Here is a 7,396-nt window from a genome sequence, read left to right as displayed (position 1 = left end):
CCTTCAATATGTTAATGGGTCTCTCAGACCATAACTTGACACTTGTTGCCAGAAAACTCAGTAAAAAGAGATTCTCCTTGTGTGTCAGTTCACATGAGTTTGTCAGAAGAATCAAAAGAGCAACTTTCAAAATGCTGTACAACAGACTGACTGGAAACAACTAATGGAAATGGACAGTGAAATGCTAATATCAATGTGAATAAGGAAGATTAAAGACTTCAGTGTAAGCACTAAACATTAAAGCAATTAAAACTTACTACCATGGGTTGCTTCAGACATAGTAGCTCTAATGAAAGACACAGACCTAGCACTAAAACATGCACTTAAATCAGGGTCAGCAACAGTGAGAAAGGTATTTGTGACACTAAGAAATAAGATTTTTAAAAACATAAGGAATGCTGAAGCACATATCTTTTAAACTTTAACAGAAAATTCGACTAAAGCTCTCTGAGAGCAACTAACTAAATCAACAGGAAAATATTCTAAAACAAACAAGTGGTCCCGGACACAACAAACCCCGCCCCTCACACATATTGTAGCTTATTTTGGCATCGATCCAGCTGATGTCATCATGTGTATGAATGTGCTGATGTCATCATGTCAACTGCCTCTATATGTGTGCCAAGTTTGAAGTAACTCGAAACAAAATGGATGTTTTTATAGACATTTGAAATTTTGCCCATCATAAGTAAATGGGAGAAAAAAAAGATTTAGAAAAATTCAGAAAAAATGTTAACTTTTCCCAAAATGTAACCATGTCTATTCTGGGTCACTGGCGATCTGTAAACCCAACTTCATATGAATTCAACCAACAGTTTTGCTGCTACAGACATGTGAAATATTGCCCATAATAAGTAAAGGGGGGAAAAAAGATTTTAAAAACTCATACAAAAAATTGGAACTTTGACCTACTATTCCCAAAATGTAATCAGATCTCTTCTGGGTCATTGGCAATCTATAAACCCACTTTGGTATGAATTGAACCAATAGTTTTGCTGCTAGAGTGTTAACAAACAAAGAAACAAACAAACCAAACCAAAAACAATACCAAGGCCTCCCCCGAAGTTAGAAATTAAAATAAATGGAAAAACTCACAAATAATGTGCAGGATGTTGCTGTAGCCTTCAATATTTTTTTTAATACATTCTGGTGCTATGGGCTTTCCTCCCGTCACCTCACAGTCCTGTCCCAACTGTCTTCGCTGAGCCAGCTTTCACCTTGGAGAACATCTCAGAAACTCAGGTGTCCCAAATTATCTCATCTCTAAAACCATCTTAAACAAACCATATATTTGGCATTGATGCTCTGATATTAAAAGAACCGTCCCAACAAATACTCCACCATCTGAACATTCATTCAGTCTTCCCTTGATGAAGTTTGTTTTCGAGCCCAACATTCAACAACACTGCAGTCTGCTTTCTGGCAGAAAACATAAAATCCTAGCTGGTCAGAGGTGGAGTTTTTGGAGCTATATTTCTTAACTTCCAAAAGGTCTTCAACACTGTTAATCACAAAATTTTATGAACAAGTTACACTCTTTTAATTTCTCTCTCGGAGCTTCAAACTGGCTCGAGTCTTACTTGTCACGCAGGATGCAGTCTGTTAAAACTGGCTAACATCACTCACCTTCCCCCTATCTATCCACAGGAGTTTCTCAAAGATCCATTTTGGGGCCTTTATAATTCTCTCTTTTTATAAATGATCTTCCGTCTGTGTGTCCTGACATCTTTACCTAACAATGCATTGACACTTTAATGCACCATATTGTCTAATTTTTTTTCTAAATGCATATTGTACAGTTTTATAAATGTGATTTATATTGTATTAATCCTGATGTATCCTGTTTATAGGGGGACTCTCTAACATCTGTCCAGGGACAACAGATGAAAAATAGCCATTAGGCTGACTGGTACATTTACAGTCATGTTGATGAATGCACATTGTCCTTGTCAAATTAACTAACACATTAAAATAAATTAAATGCCACTGGAACATGTACAATCAACAGACTTTGAAGCTGAAGAGTGAAAAGTAACTCAAAACAGAAGGAAGAGGAGCTTCATCAGAAAAGCTGACACCACCACTGTCACACACTGGTTTGACTGTTGAGTAACACACACTGACCAACAGTCCAGAGACGGAGCAGGAAAGAAAAAACAGCTCCACATCCACGGGCCACTTTCAGCACCAAAGTACATCTGTGACACATTGGTCCCATATGAACCATCTCGGACCCTGAGAACCTCAGGGACTGGTCTTCTGCTGGTGCCCAGAGTCAGGACTAAACAGGGTGAAGCTGTGTTTCAGTTCTATGCAGTTAGACTCTGGAACAGTCTTCCTGATGATGTGAGACAGGCCTCCACTCTGACAGTGTTTCAGTCCAGGCTGAAAACAGCTGTTCAACTGTGCATAGAACAACTGAGAGGGTTCTATCTGCACTCTGACCTTTTACTTTGTTTTAATTTATTATTATTTATGTTTCATTGATTATGCTTTAATTATAATTGTGTGTTTTTAACCTGTCTCTTTTCCATTTTTGTAAAGCACTGTGAATTGCCCTGTGTATGAATTGTGCTATACTAATAAATGTGCCTTGCCTTCAGTTCAGCTGTACAATCAGCATGGGGGCACCATGGGAGGGTTAGGCTCTATCCCCATAGACGTTGGTATATCAGAGGTCTTTGACTTTGTGGATGTGACTACTGTGAATGTCTGGACTGGAAAAGAGGGATCTGCTTTGTATCAAGGCATCTGTAGCTTCTGCACTAATTAATGCAGGTTCTATCAAGACATGCAATTGTACCAATATTCAATTCAATTCAATTTTATTTGCAGAGCCCTATATCACAACAAGGTTGCCTCACAGGGCTTTACAGAATTCTGCCTGTTAATAAATGTTTTGTGTATTTGTGAATTTCCTACAAGAGGAAGACCAAGTGGCAGGTCATTTCCAGTGAAACCAGTGTCCAGATTTAGGTTTAGGGTTGAGCCTAATGCTAACCCTAACCCACCCCTGAAGATCAGGTTTGGTCTTGGCAACCACTGGCTTCTTACCCTCAACAGATGCCACGATGCCGCATGCACATGAAAAACAAATATGTCTGCATGTCTTGTGTCTCTAAGGTCTGAATGCTCTTGTTATTTCCATACAGCATAGAAGGGAAGTGGAGGTGAGAGGGGCATGATGATGCGATACCAGAGGGTTAGACTGAACCTGCAGACAATATGGTTTTTTTTCTTTTGTTTAGTTTTGCATAGTCTTTTTGTAAGCACTGTCAATTCATGCAAACATATAATTTTTCTTGGGTTATGGCCTAAATGTTTGCCAATATTTCATCGAAGTCAGACTGAACTACTGTAAACGGCAGTAATTCAGATAAGACTGTACTGCTTTCTGAGATAGTGTTTGGATGGTTACGGACAATATTTCTGCCTTTCTTGAAATCTCAGACCTTGAAAGTCTGCAGTTCATTGGTCAGGAGCTAGGTTCAGCATTTTTGCAGTGGTTTTAGAAGTATTAGGATATGTTAAAATATGAGAAAACATCAGAATAACAGCAGTAAAAATTATATATATATATATATATATATATATATATATATATATATATATATATATATATATATATATATATATATATATATATATATATATGTCGAGGCCCAAAACGGAATCTCTATAGGATTCCATTCTGGGCCGGCCTAGAAGAATGGAATCCTAACTCAACCTGGTTCTGAATGGGGCCAGATTCCATTTTGGGCCTCAACATATATATATATATATATATATATATATATATATATATATATATATATATATATATATATATATATATATATACACACACACAAATGTATGTATGTATAGTGGATCTAAAAAGTCTACACACCCCTGTTCAAATGCCAGGTTTTTGTGATGTAAAATAATGAGACCAAGATAAATAATTTAAAAACTTTTTAATGAGATCTATAACCTGTACAAGTCAATTGAAAAACAAACTGAAATCTTTTAAGGCGAAAAATAACAAATAAAAAACTTACAATAACATGGTTGCATAAATATACACACCCTTAAACTAATACTTTGTTGCAGCACCTCTGGGTTTTATTAGTGTACTCAGTCTTTTTGGGTAGGAGTCTATCAGCGTGGCACATCTTGATGTGTCCATATTTGCCCACTCTTCTTTATAAAAATGCTCCAAATCTGTCCGACTGCAACGGCATCTCCTGACCACAGCCCTCTTCAGATCACCCCACAGATGTTCGATCAGACTCAGGTCAGGTCACATTTTCCCACATGCATTTGGGAGATTGAAATTGTGTTTTTAAAAAATTTAGTTGAGCTAGAGTACCTTCCTTCACAAGATAAGGATTTCATCTTGCTACCCTACCCCATAGCCCAGACATGTGAGATTGTTGCCATACGTTCTACATTGCAAGTATTTCTAGAAATTGTTGCATCTCCTTCAATGTTGCTGTCGTCCTCCTGACAGTCTCCCTGACCAGTTTTCTTCTCGACTTTTCATCACTTTTGGAGGGATGCCCAGTTCTCAGTAATGCCATTGATGTGCCGTATTTTCTCTACTTGATGATGACTGTCTTCACTGTGTTCCATGGTATATTTAATGCCTTGGAAATTCTTTTTTACCCTTCTCCTGACTGATACCTTTGAACAGTGAGATCCCAGTGATGCTTTGGAAGCTCTCTGCAGACCATGTCTTGTACTATAAGATATGACTACAGAAATGTCAGGAAAAGTCTGTAGAACAGTCCAACTTTATCTGGGGTTAATCAGAGGGTCTTTAAATGGTGTCAGGTTTGTGCTGATGACCATTTAAAGGGGTCATATTTTGCTAAACACACTTTTATTAGTCTTTGGTACATTAATTTGTGTATTTGGACCCTTATGGTTCAAAAAATTAGAATTTGAACCCTTCAGGTGCTGCAAAGCTATCTTTACATTCATTTTGGCAAAACCAAGTGGATTTCTACAACCCGTCTTAATTCCTGCTTAATTTGTTACATCTGTTACGTCACAATATTTGTACATATAAGAACATTTCTCTGAGTACGCCATAATTATCAGCAGCAGCGGTTGTAGTCCATACTGAAAAAATGTCCAAACTTCGAGCCATATACATATATATATATATATATATATATATATATATATATATATATGCCTCCACTCTACTGATGCACCTCAGTGCTGTTCCCTTTGCAGAGGTGGGAAGTAATGAAGTGTAAGTATTTCGTTACTGTACTAAAGAAGATTTTTTAGGTATCTGTACTTTACTTGAGTATTTATTTTTCTGGCAACTTTTACTTTTACTCCCTACATTTTTGCATAAATATTTGTACTTTATACACCTTACATTCTCAGAGTAAGCTCAATACTTTTTCAAACTAAACGGATGTGACAGTACTAAAATACAGAGCTTCAGAGGGAAAATCAGTGGAGGAGAGAAGGAGCACAGGCTGTGCACAGGGTCAGTACCAGAGTCCTGTACGGGGTCAGTACCAGAGTCCTGTACGGGGTCAGTACCAGAGTCCTGCATGGGGTCAGTACCAGAGTCCTGCATGGGGTCAGTACCAGAGTCCTGTACAGGGTCAGTACCAGAGTCCTGTACAGGCTCAGTACCAGAGTCCTGCATGGGGTCAGTACCAGAGTCCTGTACAGGGTCAGTACCAGAGTCCTGCATGGGGTCAATACCAGAGTCCTGTATGGGGTCAGTACCAGAGTCCTGTACAGGGTCAGTACCAGAGTCCTGTACGGGGTCAGTACCAGAGTCCTGCATGGGGTCAGTACCAGAGTCCTGTACAGGGTCAGTACCAGAGTCCTGCATGGGGTCAGTACCAGAGTCCTGTACGGAGTCAGTACCAGAGTCCTGTACGGGGTCAGTACCAGAGTCCTGCATGGGGTCAGTACCAGAGTCCTGTACGGGGTCAGTACCAGAGTCCTGCATGGGGTCAGTACCAGAGTCCTGTACGGGGTCAGTACCAGAGTCCTGTACGGGGTCAGTACCAGAGTCCTGTACGGGGTCAGTACCAGAGTCCTGCATGGGGTCAGTACCAGAGTCCTGTACGGGGTCAGTACCAGAGTCCTGTACAGGCTCAGTACCAGAGTCCTGCATGGGGTCAGTACCAGAGTCCTGTACAGGGTCAGTACCAGAGTCCTGTACAGGCTCAGTACCAGAGTCCTGCATGGGGTCAATACCAGAGTCCTGCATGGGGACAGTACCAGAGTCCTGTATGGGGTCAGTACCAGAGTCCTGTACAGGGTCAGTACCAGAGTCCTGTACGGGGTCAGTACCAGAGTCCTGCATGGGGTCAGTACCAGAGTCCTGTACGGGGTCAGTACCAGAGTCCTGTACGGGGTCAGTACCAGAGTCCTGTACGGGGTCAGTACCAGAGTCCTGTATGGGGTCAGTACCAGAGTCCTGTACGGGGTCAGTACCAGAGTCCTGTACAGGGTCAGTACCAGAGTCCTGTACGGGGTCAGTACCAGAGTCCTGTACGGGGTCAGTACCAGAGTCCTGTACGGGGTCGGTACCAGAGTCCTGTATGGGGTCAGTACCAGAGTCCTGTACGGGGTCGGTACCAGGTGTCGGTACCAGAGTCCTGCAAAGGTCCACTTTTTCCAAACTTTTCCGCCCATACCTGCAAAGCTGACCTGACCCGTGATTAAACACGTTGTCTACACAGTAACTGACTTTTAAGGGCTTTATTTTTGGCTAAAACACACGGCATCTATAAACCTCTGACGTGCTGCTCAATGCCGTCTGTGGCCGTCTGTAAACAGAGGTGAAGCTCATGTCAAAATAAAACAAACCGGCCCTGGATCAACCATGGGCAAATTAGATGATCATCATCATTAAATACCCTGAAAATTATTTTCATCCATGAATCTTCCTTTATTTTTTCACTTCCTTGCCCGCTACCCACCCACATTTTGTTTATTTAATCTTACCCCTGCTCATACCCAGTGGAAATTCTTTTAATTTTTTTTACCCGTCCCCACATGTTTTTACGGTTACCTTCGGGTACCCGACCCGGTGCAGGACTCTAGTCAGTACCATTCACTGTGGAATTAGAATATGGAAACTTTTATGATTTTGCCTGGTTAAATAAGTATTGTTTCATTCATGGCAAAAAAAAATGCCATTCTGCTTTTTACTTTTGTACTTTATTACAACTGAGAAGTTGTACTTTTTAACATTTACTTCATTAAAGGAGTTGAATCAGTGCTTCTACTTTTATTTCTTCACACAAGTAGCTGTACTTAAGTACAGCATGTGAGTACTTTTGCCACGTCTGTCCCTCTGTACACACAACACGTTATATACATGTTCTGCACATACTCCATGTATGAACATGTAGTCATACTTGTATTCTGG

This window comes from Sphaeramia orbicularis, chromosome 20 (assembly GCF_902148855.1).
Source record: "Sphaeramia orbicularis chromosome 20, fSphaOr1.1, whole genome shotgun sequence".
NCBI classification, from domain to species: domain Eukaryota; kingdom Metazoa; phylum Chordata; class Actinopteri; order Kurtiformes; family Apogonidae; genus Sphaeramia; species Sphaeramia orbicularis.
The sequence above is the reverse complement of the archived record's forward strand: the minus strand, read 5'-3'. Positions refer to the sequence as shown.